At 45.6% G+C, this 21,111-nt stretch overlaps 1 protein-coding gene, 1 long non-coding RNA gene and 2 other non-coding genes across 4 annotated transcripts in view; 1 reads left to right on the top strand and 3 right to left on the bottom strand.

Annotated features, from left to right (window-relative positions):
* The window catches only part of LOC140721496 (uncharacterized), a 1,502,390-nt gene that overhangs the window by 307,482 nt on the left and 1,173,797 nt on the right, over nt 1-21,111 (top strand). The window lies entirely within an intron of this gene.
* LOC140721492 (uncharacterized) overlaps nt 1-21,111 on the bottom strand; it is a 692,273-nt gene that overhangs the window by 208,904 nt on the left and 462,258 nt on the right. The gene's annotated exons all lie outside the window — the stretch shown is intronic.
* trnav-uac (transfer RNA valine (anticodon UAC)) lies at nt 9,032-9,104 on the bottom strand. The gene has a single exon. It is a non-coding gene; the product is annotated as a tRNA-Val (tRNA).
* Nucleotides 14,570-14,641, bottom strand: trnae-cuc (transfer RNA glutamic acid (anticodon CUC)). Its single transcript has one exon. It is a non-coding gene; the product is annotated as a tRNA-Glu (tRNA).

Below are 21,111 nucleotides of genomic sequence, written 5' to 3'. Positions count from 1 at the left end.
TAAATTGGATAAATTCGTGCAGTGTGTTAATGAACCACAATGTGTATGTGCGCTGGCAGGTATGTGATACGAAACGAGAGTACGCCAACAACCATGCAGAACGACCACTGTTCGTGAGATAATGTCCACAGTTCATCAATGCACACATGCGTATGTCGGAGTACATCGGAATTAGGTCGATGATGAATGATATTCTGTCTGCCTTCGGAGCTGAGGTAAATCAAATGTCAGGTCCATCTCAGTGCCGGGGTTATTTACATTAAGCAATTCTGTACAAACATATCAGATAGTTTTGTAAATCAGCACGTTCGCCAATTTGAGCATCAGCCTCTCTCAATGTTCTTCATCATTCCAATAGATTCAAATTCTATTAAAATTGCGAATATTTCAAATTTCAGGAAGTATCGGCGTTACAGGGAAGATACCAGCATGCATTGTGGACTGGCTGACGGACAGGAGGCAGCAGTGGCTGGCTGTCTGTGATTAGTGGTGTTCCTCAGAGGTCAGTATTGGGAACGCTGCTTTTCCAACTTTTGTCATTGATGGCTTTGTGGCAAGGTTTTCAGATTATACTAAGATCGCAGGAGGGTTAGGTAGTACCACGGAATCAATGCGATTACAGCAGAACTTGGACAAATTGCAAGACTGGGCAAACATTGGGCTAATGGAATACAGTGTGTAGAAAAGAATGGACATCATTTTATTAAAAGGAACAATAGTGCGGACTGTTATCAAAATGGGGAAAAAACCCCAACGTTAGGATGCAGATGAACTTAGGAGTTCCCGTGGAAGACTTGCAGAAGGTGAAGCTCCTGGCTGAGTTTGTGGTAAAGAAGGCAATTGCAATGCCAGCATTTACTTCAGGTGGAACAGGATATAAAAGCAAGGAGATAATGCTGAGCCTTTATGAGTCAGTAGTCCGGCCGCACTTGGAGTGTTGTCATCAGCTAGAAGCCCCAGATCTCAGAAAGGATCTGTTGTTATTGGAAAGAGTCAAGAGGACATTCACAAGAATGATTCCGGGAAGGACTGGGTTGGCATATGGAGTGCATTCGGCAGTTTTGGGTCTGTACTCAGTGGAATTTAGAAGTATACACGGGGATCTCACTGAAACCTAACGAATTTTGAAAGGACTAGATAGGGTGGATATGGAGGGGATATCTCCTATAGTGGGGACATCCAGACGAGGGCCTCAAAATTCTCAAAATATCCTCAAAATTGATGGACCAACTTTTGGAACAGAGGCAAAGGGGATTTTCTTTAGATAGAGAGTAGCGCGTCTGTGGAGAGCTCGGCCAAGGACTGAGGTGGAGGCCAAGTCCGTGGGTGTATTTAAGACAGAAGCTGATCGTTTCCTGATAGCCCAAAGCATCGAAGGATGTGTGAGAAGGAAGATTTATAGAGTTGTGTGGGATCCGGGTTCAGCCATGATGAAATGGAAAAGCAGACACGATGGGCTGAAGATCCTAATTATGCGGATGGTCTTATGGTCTAAAGATCGCGTCAGGGTGAAATATCGAAATTGCTCAACACTCAAGTTCAACTTAAAGTTGAAGTTCAGATATATTTTTATTGATCTGTACACATGTATGCAGCTAAACGAAACAGGGACCTAGGTGCAAAGCAAAGAACATATATCACATACAGCACATAAAATAATATTAAAGCAATACAATAATATTAACAGGTAGAATATGCTGTAGAGATACAAGTTGACATAAAGTGCATATATGACATGTAGTTTCTTACATAAATCTGAGGAGCAGCAGACAGAACAAATCAGGGAATCAGAGAATTGTTTCAGACTAAAGGACTTTATTTATACGTGATATCACGGACAGCCTCTGCACCTAAAAGCGGTGCTTGGGGGTTCTGTTTGTCTTGCAGACCCGCTTCATTATATAGACACAGATTACGTGACTGAAAGCACTTAACAAGAGCATTGCTTGACGTTGAGCTTAGGACTAGATTTCAACAAACAACGTGACTCTGATCTTAGAACGAGATTGCAACAAACAAGAGCATTACGTAAATGCGATGCCACAGCATCTTTCTTGCAAGGACTTTAGCTGAATTCCAAGACCTGCAAGGATTTTAGCAAAATTTTAAGAGAATACACAAGCGATTGGGTTAACCCCTACGTATCCAAAGGGTCTTAAATTCTTCCACAATTCACTCGTTATTGATCCTTTCTGATCAACACTCCTGGTGAGGTATTTCCTGCTCTTCCTCACAGGGGGTTCAGTTCCCTCCGGAAAGTGTATTTCCTTGCCAGGATGTACCTCCTCTGCCAACCAGTTTCGCTTACTGCGTGTTTCTCTCACCATCTGGGGTATCATAGGGTCGTTTTCAGTTCCGACTAAGGCTCTTTTCCTTAACTGGTCACAGTACAATCGTAATGTTCCACATACACAGCACCCTGAAGCACATATTATTACCACTATAATTAATCCATGGGTAATCCAGCTTCCCCAGTCAGCAAACCATCCCTCTATTATTTCCCACCATTTCGTTCCTGAACCAAAATTCTTAAACTGTTTCCCTATCTTCGTAATCACCTTAATCTTTCCCCTTATGTGTTCACTAAGGTCAGTTATGCTTCGTGAGGCATCGGGAATATAAGTACAACATTCCTGCCCTATCACGGCGAATGCCCCTCCTTTTGCGGCTCAGAACATGTCCAGGGCCATTCTAGTTTGCAAGGCTACCATTCTAAGGGCAACTACCTCTGTTGTTAGGTCTTTCACTGACGTCTGCACGTCAGTTGGGGCATCGGCAGTGTCATCGGCCAATTCCTGTAGAGCGGTGGCTATAATAATAATTGCTCGCGAATATCGGGCCATACCATATGAGGCAAATGCTGTCATCCAAAACCTTTCACTTTTCGTTACCCTCTCTTACATAGCCTTAAATAAAGGTGTTGCGACATATCATTCATAGGATGCAGATATATAGAGCAGATAACAGCAGCCCGTCCAATTTCCTGGGGATACATTCTCACTTTCGCCTGGCGGCCTTGGAAGCCAGGGATAAGCTCTTTCCACACATACCCAATACATCCCATTAGACTAGGCGGAGGAGGATCCACCTTCCATTCAGTACAAGAACTATTACCCCAAAATGCCCCTATTCCCCTTGTCGTATTATAATAATTTCCATTTACTGTTTTCTGTGTATTTACTAACTCGAAGGAGCCCATCCATTTTTCCCTTCGTTGGGATAAGGAGGTACCGTCCTTTGAAGCAGGGAAATCCACAATCCACTTCACTGACATCACAGTCCTTCTGCCAATCTCTCGTTCTAAAGCTGGAATAGGATGTGTTAAATAGGTTCATAAGTTGCACAGAAAGCTTTTCGCTTCCGTTCATGGGGACCCCTTCCAGAGACGTTCCCTGGGGGGCATGCTGAGGTATCTTTACACACACCCAACAAGTCCAACTTTTCACCTTAATGACTGGCATAAGTGAAAAAAGGGTATTTCTGGACAAGGCCACACTGACTCCCCGCAGTATCTGTCCCCATAAATGCATCTGGCTTGTCAGCTTCATGCTTTCTTGTCTTCCAACTCCTGGTGCCGTTCACCTAGTAGCGTGAATCCATTCTCCGTTTCCTTCAACCTTCACCGCGGTTCGGGTTATTATCAGCACGGTGTAAGGGCGCTTCCACCTAGGAGAAAGAGAGCGCTTTTTCAGCTCCTTTACATACACCCTATCACCGGGTTGGAAATGATGCATGTTCTCGCTTCCCACAGGGTTCTGCGCCTGTCTGACTGTCTCATGCAGCTTGGCGGCCGTTTTGCACAATGCTTGCGCATGCGCTGGGGTCTGTTCATTGTTCCAGATCAGGGCCAGTCTCTCAGTGGTAACAGGGGGTCGAATGACAGTAGTCATGGGGCGCCCCATAATAATTCCAGTGGCCCTATTTTTCCTGTTCCGCATAACACTATAGAGAGAGCCTCCGGCCCGGGTTGCTGATTGTCCTGGCGCAATTTAAACAGGGCTACTTTCAGTTCCGCATTCGCCCTTTCTACTATCCCTGAGGATTGGGGCTGATATGGGATATGTAATTTCCATTGGAACCCCATGGCCCGCACCAAATCATTCGCGATTCGACCCGTGAAGTGTGTTCCCCTATCACTGTTTATTCCCATGGGTATTCCGTACCGGGGTATTATTTCCATCCATTATATCTTTACCACTTTTCGAGCATCGTCCTTTCGTGTGGGATCGGCCTCCAGCCATCGAGTGAACATTTCAACTATCACTAACATGTATTTATGTCCCGACGCCGGCGGCACATACACGAAATCAATTTTAAATTTTCAATCGGCATTTTAGGCATCGGGAGATGTTCGAGTTTCGCCGGCGATTTGCCCTGATTTTTGCTTTGGCAAATTATTCACGCACGGGCAATTTCCTGTATTGTTGATGTTATCCCGGGTGTTATACCATTGCTGATCGATTGCATGCTGCATCCCTCCTTTACCCATGTGGGCCTGTGCTTGCGGCAGGTGGCACAGGGGCAGAAACAAGCTTCGAGGACACACCACCCTCCCGTCGGGGTGGAACCAAAAACCATCTTTATAGTGTCAGTGCGTCTTTTGCCATGCTCGCTTTTCCTGGGGACTATATTCTGCTGTGCTACCGGAAGCTCAGAGGGCCCTACGGCAGAGAGAGGCGTGGGGTGCGATTCGCAAAGGCCTTGTAAAATAGGCTGTTGAGTTAAAACAAATTTCTGTGCGGTTTGGTCCGCTCGGGAATTTCACGTCAAAGTCCATCACATCAAAAGATGTGTATTTCTCACTGTTGAGGACATTTACAGAGGCAACTGTGTATAAAACCTCCGAAAGACCATTCGAGACTCGAGTCACCCCAATCACAAAGTGTTCCAGCTTCTGCCATCCGGGAAACGGTACCGCAGCATTAAAGCCAGGACCAACGGGCTCCAGGTCAGCTTCTTCCACCAGGATAACTGACTGGATAATTCATGCTTACACAACTGTATGTCTATGTTATATTGACTATAGAGTTCTACATATATTTATTGTAAATTATTATAAGTTTGCGCATTGTACATTTAGACTGAGATATAACGTAAGGATTTTTGCTCCTTGTGCATGTGAAGAGTGTAACTAATAAAGTTAAGTCAGTCTAATAAAGAATATTTAAATATCCTTTTTTATACCTCCATTATAAAATGCTTGATTCATGGAAAATCTGGCATATTTTACAATGTAGTTTTGTTTGAATATAACCCAGTTAAAAATGGACCAAGAGATTTGCACACCTGCCCACTGCTCATTGCACAACTGAAAATACTCACAAGTTCTCGGGTTTAAACTGCACAAGATTGATAATTTTAACGCAGCACGATCAGAGCGTCCGAGGTCCCTGCGAAAGATAGCTCCATTCTCCTGTGGTTTGGGCACATCGCTCGAAGCCTTCCTTATCTATTGTAGCCCTAGGTAAATTCTAAATTGTATACATGTTCGGCACAGGTATGTGGGCGGAAGGGCCTGTAATGTGCTGCAGGTTTTCTATGTTTCTAAAATATTACCCATTGAGATGACTCCACAGATATCAGCGCAATGAACTCCACATATCGATAGCCTTCTGGTGACACAACTTCCTCCTCATCCCTGTCCTAAAGGGCGTCCCAATATTCTGAGGTTGTGCTCTGTTGACTCTAAACTCACCCACAATTGGAATCATCCTTTCCATGTCCAGTCTACCTGGGCCTTTCAGTATTTGATAGTTTTCAAAGAAAACCCTAACTCCTTCTTCTAATCTCCAACGAGAACAGGGGCAGAGTCATAAAACGATCCTCATACATTAAAGCTTTCGTTCCGGTATCATTCTCGTCACCGTCCTCTGGACCCTTTCCAATGTCAGGGCATCAGTTCTTAGATAAGGGACACAGACTGTTCATCTTGTTCCCGGCGCGGTCTGACCAATGCATTATACAGACTCAACATTACAGCCTCACTCTTGTACTCTGGTTCTCTCCAAATGAATGTTGGCATTGCATTTGTCGTCCTTACTACCAACTCAGTCTGTGTTTACTCTGTCGGCAATCCTGCACAGGGTCTCCCAGTTGTCTTTGCACCTTCGATATTTGAATTTATTTCCCATTTAGAATCTTGTCTACGCCTTCGACAAAGTGTACACTCGGACCTTCTTATCCGCGGATTCCGCATGCGCGGATTCAACCAACCGTGGATCGAGAAAACCCAGAAGTTCTCTCTCCAGCACTCGTTGTTTGAGCATGTACAGACTATTTTTTCTTGTCATTATTCCCTAAGCAATGCAGTATACCAACTATTTACATTGTATTAGGTATGAAAAGTAATCTAGAGAGGAATTTAAAGTACAGGCAGTTCCTGGGTTATGAGGGAGTTCCGTTCTTGAGTCCGTTTTTAAAACGGATTTGAACTCGGAACAGGCATATCGGTTTATTAAGCGTCAGTTAGTCAAACGTTTGTCTTAGTATATAGTATATATTTTACCTTTCTATGCATATAGAACACTTAAGAAATGTTCTATTTTAAATTCATCAGTCCGTAGGACTTGATTCCAAAATGCATCAGGCTTATTTAGATGTTCCTTTTGAAACGTCTGACGCTGAGTTTTGTGGTGAGGACGCAGGAAAAGTTTTCTTCTGATGACTCTTCCATGACGGTTATATTTGTGCAGGTGTCGCTGCAGAGTAGAACAGTACGCCACCACTCCAGAGGCTGCTACATCTTCCTGAAGGTCTCGTAGTCAAACGGGGGTTTTGTTTTGCCTTTCTAGCAATCCTACGAGCAGTTCTCTCGGAAAGTTTTCTTGGTCTTCCAGACCTCAACTTGACCTCCACCGTTCCTGTTAACTGACATTTATTAATTACATTACGAACTGAGGAAACGGCTACCTGAAAACGCTTTGCTATCTTCTTATAGCCTTCTCTTGTTTTGGCGCATCATTTATTTATTTTCTAAGCAGCTGCCAGGAGGAGCCCATGGTTGCTGATTTTTGGGTCAAGGTTTGAGGAGTCAGGGTATTTAGGAAGCTTTGAAATTTCCATCACCTGGCCTTTCCTAACGACGACTGTAAACACGCCAGAGCCCTCACAAGCTCATAAAGGTCTGAGACACTGGTAAAGGTTATCTGAGACCTCAAATCTCTTGGGGTGCCCAAGCTTTTGCTTGGTGCTCCTTTTATTTTCTTTCACTCTAAAATTGTACAAAACGAAAATAATACACTAATCTTGTTTAAAATGCAGAAAAAGAATGTTTCCTCTTTATCTTTATGACTTTGGAGATCACTTCATCTTCTACTCACTGAACTATTCACAGAAACAGAAACTTTGACCAGGGCTGCCCGAACATTAGCATGCCACTGTACATGAGGCGGTGGAAAAGCGGCACAAGATCCGGACCGAAGAAGCACAAAACCTCAAATGTTGCCATGGAATTTTACACGCAAACTCTTGACTGCTGAGCAGGACAAATTACCACTGTCAATATACCATCCATCTGTTCCTTAATGTCCAAAGGCGAGGTGTTATTTTCCAACTGGACTCCACTGATATCCCAGGATACATTTTCACTGATCACTTTTCAGTGGCATACATTTCAAACATTTCACATCACTGTGGGGATCCTGGAGTAAAGCATTACTGGTCATTACGTTGCCGAAATGTTAAACAATATAATTGTGGCCGGTTTGATCAGAATGACTGGCTGTAAGGTTTTATAAGGTGATATAGTTAAGAGTGTAACTGGGGAAAGATGGGAGGTATTTCGGAGTAACACTACACGTTGAGTCAGGAGCGGAGCGTATTCCGAGATAAGTATTTATTCCTGATGTTCGCCTCCACGGCCAGTTACTGACCCTTATGCGGGCTCGGGATATTTCGCCCATGCTTTAATTTTACATGGAATCACAACAAATTCGATATATTGAAAAGGACCGTGATCCCAACTCTATAGCGATATGCGATCTCCCACCGTCACCTCGTTTCAAAGCTAAACAGTACCCAGTTTTCCTGTTCTACATTACCGTCATTACACAGGAAGGTTTTAACCATACTTTTCCACATTCCTGCAGAACCACGATGTCAGCGTTGTGATCAGTCCTTTCTCCCTGGTCCTTTAACAGGAATGGAATGTGCGACACCAATGGTAAGATACTTGGCTTCTGTCTGCGCTGCAATATCATCGGAAGATCGCTGGTTCGAGACCTGAAAATATTAGGTGTTGATGTTACCAACTGTTTCCACCGCGGCTTAAACTGTACGAAGCACAAATATTTGCGCGGCTGACGTGGGGTGGCTGTGGTGCTGCTCGCGACAGAGCAAACAAAGAGAAGCAGAGAGATTGAATGCGTGTGTGTGTGTGTGTGTGTGTGTGTGTGAGAGAGAGAGAGAGAGAGAGAGAGAGAGAGAGAGAGAGAGAGAGAGAGAGAGAGAGAGAGAGAGAGAGAGAGAGAGAGAGAGAGAGAGAGAGAGAGAGAGAGAGAGAGAGAGAGAGGGGGGGGGGGAGGCAGACGGAAAGGTGGAACCTAGAAGACTGTGCTGGAGACTTTGAACAGAGAGACTGTATGGTGGGACTAGGAAGGAGTGGAATACAGGAGGAGGAAAAAGAAAGCGATTTAACATTTTAAATAGGTTTGAAATTTTGCAGCACACGGTTATTCTTCCTGATGTTTGTCTGAATGGGAACATTTGAGATGCGAGCTCCGTTGAAACCACAATGCATCCTCATGCGACAATACATGACAATAGGCTTGAAGGCTGATTCTCCCGTTACGCAGTGTACGTTATCCACGAACCTCCTTAGGTTTAAATCCGTTTATGTTCTCCTGTAAATTATATATAATTTCTATTAATTCTTCTTTCTTTAATTTACCTTTGCCAGGTTTGAAATACAATGCGCTACTGCTAGAAAAGCGAATGTTGATTATATTTACACCTGGACGCCCATGACAGTAAACTTGAACACAAACTGAAAAGTTGAGTCTCAAGTTCATTTGAAGCACATGAGCCCAAACAATGTTTCTGCCCGGGATTGAACTGGGGACCTTTCGCGTGTAAAGCGAACGTGATAACCACTACACCACAGAAACCGTGCAAAGCGCTCAATGCTTTGCGCTCTTGAGCAATGACCCGAGGCACCCCCTCCCCGCCCTGCTCTGAAGTACAGCAGTAAGTACAAAACATTGGCCAATGTTCCATTACGTTTTCAGTAACACGTATTGTATAGTTTAGGACCTTATTCCCTGGAATATGGGTATAGGTAGAGTGTTACAAGGACGTGGCGGTGGAACGAACCCAAGTGCTGAACACGGGCGTGGAATGGGTGCCAAGTTAGTGTTTACCCGGAGTCTTGGTTTTAGTAGAGAATTCAGGTTCGATGCTAGACTCAGAACTGATCGTCCTAAGAACCATGGGGTGAGGTTACTCAAACACGAGTCGACCAACGAACTGGCACCTTCTAGTTGTGATAATAGGGTTTTTATACTGCATTTGCTGATGGAAAACAGGTGTTTGTATTTAGTGGAAAATGGGAATGATTGAGAACTAAACGAGGTGATTGAGGCCCAATTCCTGAGGAAGATAGCCAGGTGCCAGAAGGGACCATGACAATACCACTCCCCCCGCCCCCCCCCACCAACAGGAGCCTTCCGGCGATCCTCCAGCCTGTTTGGATGGTTCCGATGAAAGTCCTGGATGAGGGAAGGGTCTAGGATGAAAGAGCAAGGGACCCAGGAACACTCTTCAGGACCATGCCCCTCCGAGTCCACCAGGTATTGGAGACCCCGGCCCCGACGGCACACATCCAGTAGTCTTCGGACGGTGAATGCCGGATGGTTGTCGATGAGACGGGCAGGTGTGGGAGTCTCAGCCGGGGAACACAAGGGGCTGACGGACACTGGCTTTAACTGAGACGCATGAAAAGTTCGGTGAATGCTTATGGACTTTGGCAGCATTAGGCGGACCGCTGTGGGATTGATAATCCTTTCAACCTTGAATGGTCCCAGGAAGCGAGGAGCGAGTTTCCTATGTTCGTTTTTGTCTTTGGAGGAAAGCCACACCATCTGCCCAGGGTGGTACCTCCGGTGCCGGAATCCGGTGGTCAGTCGGCTCATTTCGATTTGTTGATCTGAGTAGGGTCATGCGTGTTTCCTCTCAAATCTTACGGCACGAATCAATATGGTCCCGAACTAACGGTATCGCAATCTCCCCTTCTTGCGCGGGGAACAGCGGGGGTTGGTACCCAAGGGAGCAGTCGAACGGAGACCGCCCAATGGCCGAGCTCACCAGAGAGTTGTGGGCGATCTCAACCCACGGGAGGTGGTCGCTCCAGGTCGACGGCTTGTTTGCCGTTACACAGCGTAGCGTCGCCTCCAGCTCTTGGTTGACCCGTTCCGTCTGCCCGTTCGACTGGGGGTGGAAGCTGGATGACAGGCTGGCCGATGCACCTAAGGCTCGACAGAAGGCCTTCCATAGCTGCGAGACGAACTGGGGACCTCGATCGGATACGATGTTCGCGGGGATTCCGTGGAGGCGGAAGACGAGAAGATCTGCCGTTCCTTGAGAGGAAGACAGTTTAGGGAGGGCCATAAAGTACACCGCCTTGGAGAATCGGTCCACCACGGTGAGGACAGTGGTGTTTCCGCGGGAAGGGGTAGACCGGTGACGAGGTCTAGGGCGTTGTGTGACCAGGGATACCCAGGGACAGGTAGAGGACGAAGAAGACCCGCGGGTGGTCGATTAGAGTCCTTTCCCCGGGCACAGATGGAACAAGCAGAGACATAAGAACGGGTGCACCCTCCGTGGACGGCCACCAAAAGTGCTTCCTTAGGAGAGCCAGGGTCCGATCACTCCCGGCGTGGCAGGTGAACCGGGATTGTGCCCCTAGTGGAGAACCTGAGACCTGACGGAGACGGGCACGTACAGGCGATCGCCGGGTCCATTCCCTGGGTCGGGGTCGTCCCGCTGGGCTTCCTTTACTTTAGCCCCGATCTCCCAAGTGACAGTGGCCATCACGCAGGATGGTGGGAGGATCGTCTCGGGAATGGAGGTGTCATCCTTGGAGTCAGGCTGGCGGGATAGCGAGTCCGGCTTCCCGTTTCTGGATCCTGGACAGTACGTGAGGGTAAACTTGAACCGTCCAAATAAACAATGCCCAACGGGCCTGGCGGGAGTTCAATCGTTTGGCGGTCTGAATATACCCCAGGGTCTTATGATCAGACACACTCGCAGAATAAAGAAATCAGGGACCATAACTGTCCTCGACCCCGTCTCTCGCAGAAATAAAAACAGGGACGATAATAGTCCTCGACCCGTTACTGGCAGAAAAGAACAGCGACCCAAGTCTGGAGCGGGCCAGGTGGATTGGAAAGGGGCACTAGCATGGCTGACGGAAAATCCACAATGGCTCCCACACCCCCATCTTATCGCATTCTACAAGGGTTGTATTGAGAGCATCCTGAGCAGCTGCATCACTGCCTGGTTCGGAAACTGCACCATTAATGATTGCAAAACCCTGCAGCGGATAGTGAGGTCAGCTGAGAAGATCATCGGGGTCTCTCTTCCCGCCATTACGGACATTTACACTACACGCTGCATCCGCAAAGGAAACAGCATTATGAAGGACCACAAGCACCGCTCCCACAAACTTTTCTCCCTCCTGCCGTCTGGGAAAAAGGTACCGGAGCATTCGGGCTCTCACGACCAGACGATGTAACAGTTTCTTCCCCCCCAAGCTATCAGACTCCTCAATACACAGATCCTGGACTGACACCTTGTCCTATTGTCTTGTTTATTATTTATTGTAATGCTTGTACTGTTTTGTGTACTTCATGCAGTCCTGGGTAGGTCTGTAGTCTAGTGTAGTTTTATTCTGTGTTGTTTTCTACGTAGTTCACTCTAGTTTTTTGTACTGTGTTATGTAACACCATGGTCCTGAAAAAGTTGTCTCATTTTTACTATGTACTGTACCGGCAGTTATGGTCGAAATGACAATAAAAGTGACTTGACTTGATATTCGAGAACAGATCCGGATGACTGGAGAATTATGACTGTCACTCCACTCTGAAAGAAGGAAGTTTGGCTGAAGAAAGGAGAATATAAGAAAGGCAGCCTGACTTCAACGTGTTAAATAACTCAAAAGATTCGAAGCACATTTAAGATCAAAGACAGTTGAGGAGAAAGGGCGGAGATTTGTCAAATAAATCATCGTGTGGTACAGTGATGCACCTTGGAAGAAAGGATAAAAAAGATTCTAAATGCGGATGTTTTTCAGAAATCAGAGGTGCAAAGAGACCTTGTGCAATATTCCCTAAATGTTTACTTCCAGGCTGAGTCAGCGGTAAAGTAAGGCAAATGCAATTTTAACATTCGGTTCAGGAGGGGCAGAATATATAAGCAACATTGTAATGTTAACATATGTCCGTCATTATAAACCTGATTCTGATCCTGACCTTTATCCCCAACAATGGAAATCTCCTTCAATTACGATACTGACGGCAGTATTATCCCTCCACATTCACGTTCTGACGTAACTGTGTTGAAACAAATTCCAAAGCTGTCGAATTATACTATTTGTATTGGAATGATGAATCACCATTTCCGTTACCGAAAATAAAGCAAGTACAACCCTCACTTCAGTTGTAGTGCTACGGTGGGTGCAATGAATATTGATGGAGCTGCGATGGCCGAGTGGTTAAGACGTTGGACTTGAAATCCAATGGGGATTCGCCGCGCAGGTTCGAATCCTGTTGGCAGCGCTCAAACTACAGCGCCAGGGAATAGAAACCTCACTGCCAATAAAAATTTAACACCCTGGCTGCAGTCTGTGTTCAGTTGACAACTACGTTCCAGCCGGCAGATTTATAGATTTTTACACTCATTGTGCAAATTTCATTTCTATTACGACTCTGATCAATCCCCCTCTGGGCAGCTTAAACGCTTTGTAGTTTGTAGCTTTACCGACTTGTAAAGATAAAAGAATCAAATGCAGAGAACGGATATTTCAGCGTCCGTGTAAAGAAGTGGACTTCATCCTTTCACTGAAGTGGGCAGCACGGTCTCTGAACGCGAAGAGCTTTCGCCGTTTCATATCCCTTACTGTACAGGCTCCCCATTGCTCTCTTGTCCAGCGAGCGACCCCGCCTATTGCCATTGACAAACCGGTTCGCTGACCTTCCGTCAAAATCACCCTCGCCGATTGTCACTGAGCCGTTGTAATGGTCCGACATCAAACAATCTAATCAAAAGGCTTGCAACTTACCTTGCTCCCATTCGTGTATGCAGATGTCAATCCAATGTGTTATCCAATTGCGGAAAGGGTTTCACCCAAGAGTTGGTCCCTCCCACAGACTCTGACTGCCTCTGCCTCCCCAAAGTCCCGTCAATACTGAGCAAACCTCAGAGCAATGTCCCATTATATAACATTCATATCCATATGCTTCTGATCGAAGCTGGGGACGCTGTCAGGGAGTCGAAATAAAGGCGGGCGACAGAAGTTTATCTCCTCTCACCGGGGGAGACGGTAGAAGATTTGCTGGAGGACACCGACCGATTTTTGACTCGCAACTGCGGTATGGGGGGGGGGGGGGGAGGATTGAGAAAAAGTCTGGGCAGCCTGATCTTATTGAATGCCGGGGCTGGCTGAAGAGGACTAGAGACTCGCCCTTCTTTCTGTTGTCTGTCTGTTTTAAGAAAAGGAATAAACAGGTTATTCTTGGGCCTGCATGCTACCCCGTGGATATAATAGTTCGCGATCTATGTCATCAGTTTGCCTGAGAGATCATCTCCGAGTCTGAAACTGGCACAAGATTTTTATCTATTTTTTTGTTAATGATGTAGAATTGTACAATTTATGTTTTGCGTACTGTCTGTCTTTTCGAGCCTGCAATGACGCTGCAAGTGTTTCATTGTACCTGTCCCTCACCGTCCCTGTGCACACGGCAATAAACCCGGCTGGACCTGACAATACTCACTGAGATTTGAGCAGTGATGACCCTGGGCAGATGAGTCAAGATGATGTCGGCAAACTGACTGAGTAGGACCAGAGTCCAATATGGGAAATGTATGTTCACCCTCTTCTACAGAGAGACAGCGTCTCTGAGTGGATTGAGGCGCAATGAGGAGTGAAGAAGATCAAATCTACATTGTATCGATTGCAAGTTAGTGTCTGTAAGACCTCGCACAGTTATTTCCAGCTTTATTGAGACTGCACCTGCGATATTGTTTTTTCAAAGTCATGTTTTCATTGTCTAACAAGTGTCACACAGAACAAATAACGAATCGCTGCAGAAACAGTGTATAGTGGGTCAGGCAGCATTTGTAGACGGAATGAGCTAGTACACACAGTAGAAAGCAGGAGAATGTGGCTGAGAGGAAATGTCGAAACAAACTTGATGGGCCAAACTGCCGAATTCTGCTCCTATATTTTGTGGTCTTATGCTGCTGAATCAGGCCGACGCAGGTTAAGCATAGACAGGAATGTTGTTGTTGTGGCGGCATTTTAATACACACGATAATTTAAAATAAGCACATTAAATAACAGCAGGCAATATCTTATTTCCCTGACCGGGAATCGAACCCGGGCCGCGGCGGTGAGAGCGCCGAATCCTAACCACTAGACGACCAGGGAAGCTGATGATGCGCTGCATCACAGCAACATACACTATCAAATCAGAAAAATACAAAACAATATCAAGGGATAAATAATAATAACGAATGAATGTGATAAATATTGTAACGAATCTGCTGCTCAGCACTTTGCTCACACAGTGCTTCAGGTTAAGGAACACTCTGGACTCTGAATGAATCAGTGGGAAACATTCGTTCTCCAGTGTCTTTATAAAGATGGTGACATTCAGATTCTCTTATGAGTGCTGGGTCATTTTTGTTTGTGTCTATCGCCTTGAAGCAATTCAGTAGTAGGCCATCCGATTCCTGCGACATTATCGCCGATACATCTGGTGTGATACATCTACACTCCGCCTGGGTGGAGGTAGGAGAAAGAAAACCAGACGTTCAGAATGCCTGAAATATGGTCCTGGGGGTGGAATGGTAGGCTTTCCTGATCGTGCTCTAACAGTGATCGAGTGTGCGGGAGCCCCTGGTACTGAGAATGACGTACTGATGACAAATAAGCCCAGTTTTCATTAAACAAGCCTGATGGAAACCCGCAATGATTTGAAAGTCCTCAGGGTAGGCAGTTCCTTGTTTGCTGGTCGCGGCACTCAGTACATGGTATGCTTGCTTAACATCTGCTCTGGCGGTATGTGAAGTGCCGTCCGGATCAATGAGGAGAACCTCTCGGTAAGCAGCACCGACAGAACTCAATCATTGGATGTTGTGATTGGGAGAACAAGGGTGCGGCAAGACCGCTATATACGGAGAGTATGAAGAGTTTATCATGAAACAATACCGCACAGCCCCACCCCAACCCTTCCCCCCACCCCCCGCACCATAATACCGTCTTATCTTCTCCGAACTGTGGATTGAGAAGCCTTCCGGCTGATCCACCGAACTGAGCCATGTCTCCATGAAACAGAGAAGACAGCAGCCCCTCATTTCCCTCCGAAGCTGCAATGTTGCACTTACGTAATGTATCGTGTTTTCAAGTAATTGGCCTTTGGCTAAGAAAATGCCGGGCAGGGGATGCTTCATAGCCCGTCGATATAGTCTGGCTTGAAGTCTTCCAAACCGACCTCTTTTCCGGCAATGGTAATGGCTGACCTTCGCTGATCGCTGAAAGGTGCCGCACCTGCATTCCCGAGAGTCAAGTCCATCTGGTCCTTCAGCAGCCCATTAAACTGCCGATTAATTTAGACAGCTCAACAGTACGTTTCTTAAAGGGAAATTAGGGGTTTCACATTGCAGCGACAATGGTTCAGCAGATATAAATCTAGACATTTTGCGAGCTGTCGGCAATACGTCGCGTGAATCGCCAGTGCCATCGTGGATATTTGGATTTGTAAACAAATCTCAAAATTCCTAAAGCCTTGTCAGGTTTCCGTGTGGGAGGATGCTCGGGAAGGATCAGACGCTTGGCTTTAACAATGAGGTAGTAAATTGGATTGGCCTTTGGGTACGTTGGGGAAGCTAGAGTGTGGTAATGGATGGTTGTCTCTCTGACTGGGGAGCTGTGATAAGTGGAGTGTCCCAGGGATCGTTGTTGCGTCCGTTGTTGTTTGTCATCTTTATCAATGATGTGGATAATGATGTCGTTAAGTAGATCAGCAAATTTGCCGATGACAACAACATTACGGGTGTAGTTGAGAACTAGGAAGAGTACCAGAGCATGAAACTGGATCTGGACCAGCTGGAAAAAATGGGTTGAAAAACGTCAGATCGGAATTAACGCAGACACGTGTTAGATGTTGCATCTGGGAGGGCCAGCCAGGGTGGGTCTGACCCAACGAGAAATAAGGCACTGACGAGTACGATAGAATAAACGAATCTGGAAATGCAGAACCGTAATTCAGTGGAAGTTGCGGCACAGTTAGACAGGGTCGCAAAAACAGCTTTTCGCACATTGGCCTTCCTAGACCAAAGTACTGAGTACAGGAGTTGGGATGTTACGTTGCTGTGGTTTAAGGCTTTATTGGGGCCCAATTTAAAATATTGTGTGCGGCTGGGCTCAACTATCTGCAGGAAAGATGCAAATAAGATTGAAAGAATGCAGAAAAAAGTTTACACCGCTATTGCCGGGACTGAATGTTTTTAATTAAAAGGGAAGATTAAATATATCAGCACTTTATTTCCGAGCGGGTAGAAGACTGAGAGGAGATATGACAGAGGTAGATAACATTATGAAGCGTATAGCGAGTGTAAATGCAAGCGGGCTTTCTCCACTGATGTTGGGCGAGAATACAACTGAAGATATTGGGTGAAGGTTGAAATGTGAAAAGTTTAAGGGAAACATGAGGGGAAACTTCTTCACCCAGAGGGTCGACAGAGTGTAGACAGAGCTGTCAACACAAATGGTAATTGAGATTCCGATGTCAACGTTTAAGAGATGATTGGAGAAGTACACGGATGAGAGGGATATGGATGGTCACGGTCCGGGTGAGGTCGATGGGAGTAGGCAGTTTAAATAATTCCTCACTGACTGGACGGGCTGAAGACCCTGTTTCTGTGCAGTGGTTTCCTCTGGCTGTCTGACTGTATGTGTGGGTTAGAGCTTTAGTGTCTCACAGCACCGAACAATCTAGAAAGTCGTTGATACTGTTTTATCCCTCTGTCCTTACACACACTGAAGCATGGAGACTGTTAATGGATGGTTACAGCATAAGAAGATGGAAGCTTTTGAAACTGTTTATTTTGTATTCTCCAATTGCCTGCGATGCTTTTGAAAGAAGACAAGTGTCAGCCCGAATATTTGCTTTGCCTTCGCTGCGTTTTCAGTTTGTGTAGTTTTGTGTGTTACATTTATTATTGATTTCAGAGAGAGACACGGATTCCACACCAGCCATGTTGATTCAGGGTTAAATGGATCGAAATGTGAGCGTATCTACACTCGATACGATAAAACCACGATTCAGAGGTAAATTAGCTTTAGGATAAATTGGTGTGTACTTGAATTGGGAATTTAGAATTGACATTTTGGAAGGCTGGTTCTTTTAATAAGCGCCAGAAGCTGCTGCTGAGCACTTTGAAATGCTGGTTTTAAACTGTAGGGCTCCACTGGAAAAGGTGTTTTGCAGACATTGTAGCATTTGCCCTGTAATATGTAAATGACAGTTCAGTTCAGAAAACGCGCTGGTGCAGTCAATAGCTCAGCCATTTGCTTACGTCGTCAGCCCTAATTCCATTAATTATCCTGCGCCGCTGTGTGGTCAGATTTAAAAGATTAATTACTCAGCCCTATTTCTCGGAGCACTGTAACTGCAGACTCGCGATAGAGTTGTAAAGTGTACCGAAGTTTCGACTCTCCATGCGGAACACGGCTGTCCTTTGTCTTCCAGCCAGAATTCACTCTGTCTGCTACATCATCTGCCTTCTGTTAGGAAACCAATTCTGAATCAGCGCAGCCAGGTTTCCCTCGATCCCATGCCTCCTGACTTTCTGAATGAGTTCACTATGGGAACTGATCAAACGCCTGACCATAATTAATGCAACCACATCGACTGTCCTGGTTCATCCGTTAGTTTTCTTTTCACTTTTTCAATTAAATCAATCTGGCTCATTAATGACAACATATCATGCTTTCTCTCCGTAGCCAGACTACGTTTCTCCAAATACTCATTAATTCCCTCTTTAGTAATCGTCTCCAGTAGCTTACCCACTACTGATGTAAGACTACCTGGTCTATAATTCCAAGAAGTATCCCTGTTATTTTTCGTCAACAAATGAATAACATTTTCCACGCTCCAATCTTATAGTTCTACTTCCGTGGCCAGTGAAAACACAAATATCCTGTCCAAAAGCTCACCAATATCTGAGTTCGCCTTCCAAAATTAGCTGGACTATAACTCTTCCGGCACCCGGGAATCATCTATCATAATGTTTTCCCAAGTTTCCAGCGCATCCTCTTTCTCAGCGTCGGCACGTTCGAGCATATCTGCGTTATTACGTTGTGGGCACATTGATCAATGCATTCAGTAAGAATCTTCACTGTTTCCTTGGCTCCAGACACAAGTTTTCCTCTTTTACCTCTGATTTGCCCACGCTCTCCCCAGTCTCCTCCTGTTCTTCACAGTGCAACTCGTCAAGGATTTCTCAAATCCCCCTATCATTCCTTTACGTCCACTGTTATATTCCTTCCTGTCTACATTGTGACTCGCTATAGCGATATTTGATCCTTTCTTCCTGTTCTGTAAGTATCGTTCTTTCTTCCTCTTGACGTGTTGTCCAACTTTCTTGTCTCCAAGGGTTACTTTACACTGTCATCCTTTCCCTGCGTCACAGAGACAAGCCTATACTGAACCCCATGTAAGTGCTCCCTAAACAATCCCCACATATCAGTTGCGCAATACCCCGAGTGCATCATTTTCCAATGTACCTTCCTAAAATCCTGCCAGCCAGCACCATAATTCGCAGAACCCCAATTAAACACACTCCATACTTTCTGGTCCTATCCCTGGGTAAGGTAAGTGAAGGGGAGTTCTGTCCTATTGTTCTGAAATGCTGACCCACGGAGAGATCTATCACCTGACCCGTTTCCTTTTCTAATATTAGATCCGGTACGGACTGTTCGCTAGTGCGCCTGTCTTCTTGTAGTGATATGAATCCTTCCTGGACACTATCAAGAAATTATGCCATAATTAAAACTTTTACACTGGGGAGATGCCAAATAACATTATGGATGTTTCAGTTACTCATGTAAATAACCTAGAAAATGTCCAAGTCCCGCTTCACGATCGGTTGCTCACTTTTCGAGTTGCAGTTACTTTGTTACTGCAATACAAAGTAACTGGTCTGTACAGAATACTGCTGTACAGAATACTCCAAATGGGGTGATTATGTTACTGTGTTCGTCTCACATTTTATTAACAAACGAACGCTCCACGTTGTCCTCCTTTTCTGCAGTTGCGATACTATCCCTGCTTAGCCATCGCACTCCCTTTTCAGGGGTGTCAAACTCATTTTAGGTCACGGGCCGGATTGAGCAAAATGGAGCTTCATGCGGGCCGGATCAGTCGGACGCGTGCGAACGCAGCTTTCGTTGTCTCCGTTTTTTCAGCCTGCTCTCCTGTGTCTCAGTCTCTGCTATAACTACAAAGTGTTTCACTTTACAAATTCCGTTTCTTATGAAGAAGACTGCCGAATAAACACTAAAAACCCTGAAAACCTGTACCTGAATAAACTCAGCATTAGCCATATCATACGCCATAGGCGCTTCGATTACTGGGGTCAGCTTCAATAGTAGTTAGATATTATCTCGCGGGCCAAAGATAATTCCACCGCGGGCCGGATTTGGCCCGCGGGCCTTGAGTTTGACATATATGCTTTACATTATGTTAAACGACCCTGTCCATTTTGAAACATCTAAAACACGGAAAGCCCTGAAGCCATCCCTGCCCTTGTAACAGTCGAGTGTCTGTGATAGTTTGGAACATACTTCAACCAGTGTAATATTCACGCCAGCAGCAATGAGCGCTTGTATTGCCACCAACCTGAACTTATGATGTGGGCGATCTTCCACCAATTCTGCAATTTCCGGGCGACCAGGCACATGATTGTTTGAGTTTATGACATATTTGCCAAACCTGTTCATTGTAAAACGGTTTTATTTGAAAACTCCGCTGAATCGTCAGTAGACACGGGCATTATCTACACAGATGGCCATTTAATGTGAACACATACTTCATTCCATTCCTCAGCTCTTCTCTGAATTTCCTCTGTGTCAGTGTATAGCACATGCTGAGTGTTTGCAACATGAACCTAAATTGCTGTAGGATGTATACCGGGGAACTCAAATATCTGTCCTGGTAAAAATAGTTTTGCATTTGCCATTTCAGGGTATGGGCTACAGAGGGCATCCACAATAATATGAAATTAGCTGAAATAGAAAACAGCAAAATCATCGATTTTCTGCGATTTTCCACCTCGGCATCTTTCTGATTGTCGCTGCTGTGCCGAAGCCTTCTGCGGACTCTATTTGCCACAACGATATGTCTTACGGTTAACCCGTTAAACACCAGGATTAAGCCTATTGGTAGAAATGGTGTTAAAATACTGAGCAGTAATTGATATCCTCTCCACACGGGTGAAGTAGCGTATTCATATGTGCCGGTGCACCGCCACGGCGTGTTGTCAATGATGACGTAAGGTTCAACGGCAAAGTATAACGGGACCCCTGTCCCGCAGCTCACTATAGCCACGGTCACCATAACCACCGTTGCTGTTCTCTCGGTGCAGTATCGCTCCCGCAGCTTTCGGCAACATATGGCGATGAAGCGATCGAAGGTAAAACTGACCGTAAACCAAACAGAACAGTCCGTCGTTACGACCCGAAAGACAAGTGTCAGAGCGCACACAGGAGTGATGAGCAGGGATCTGGAATAAATGTAGATATTGTTGGTCTGTTCCACTAAAGCAACAACGATAACCACCATCAGATCCGCTGTTGCCATTCCAACCAGGTAACGGGTGATGCATTTGGAGAGT

This window comes from Hemitrygon akajei, unplaced genomic scaffold (assembly GCF_048418815.1).
Source record: "Hemitrygon akajei unplaced genomic scaffold, sHemAka1.3 Scf000057, whole genome shotgun sequence".
Taxonomy (NCBI): domain Eukaryota; kingdom Metazoa; phylum Chordata; class Chondrichthyes; order Myliobatiformes; family Dasyatidae; genus Hemitrygon; species Hemitrygon akajei.
This window is presented reverse-complemented; position numbering and strand designations above follow the sequence as displayed.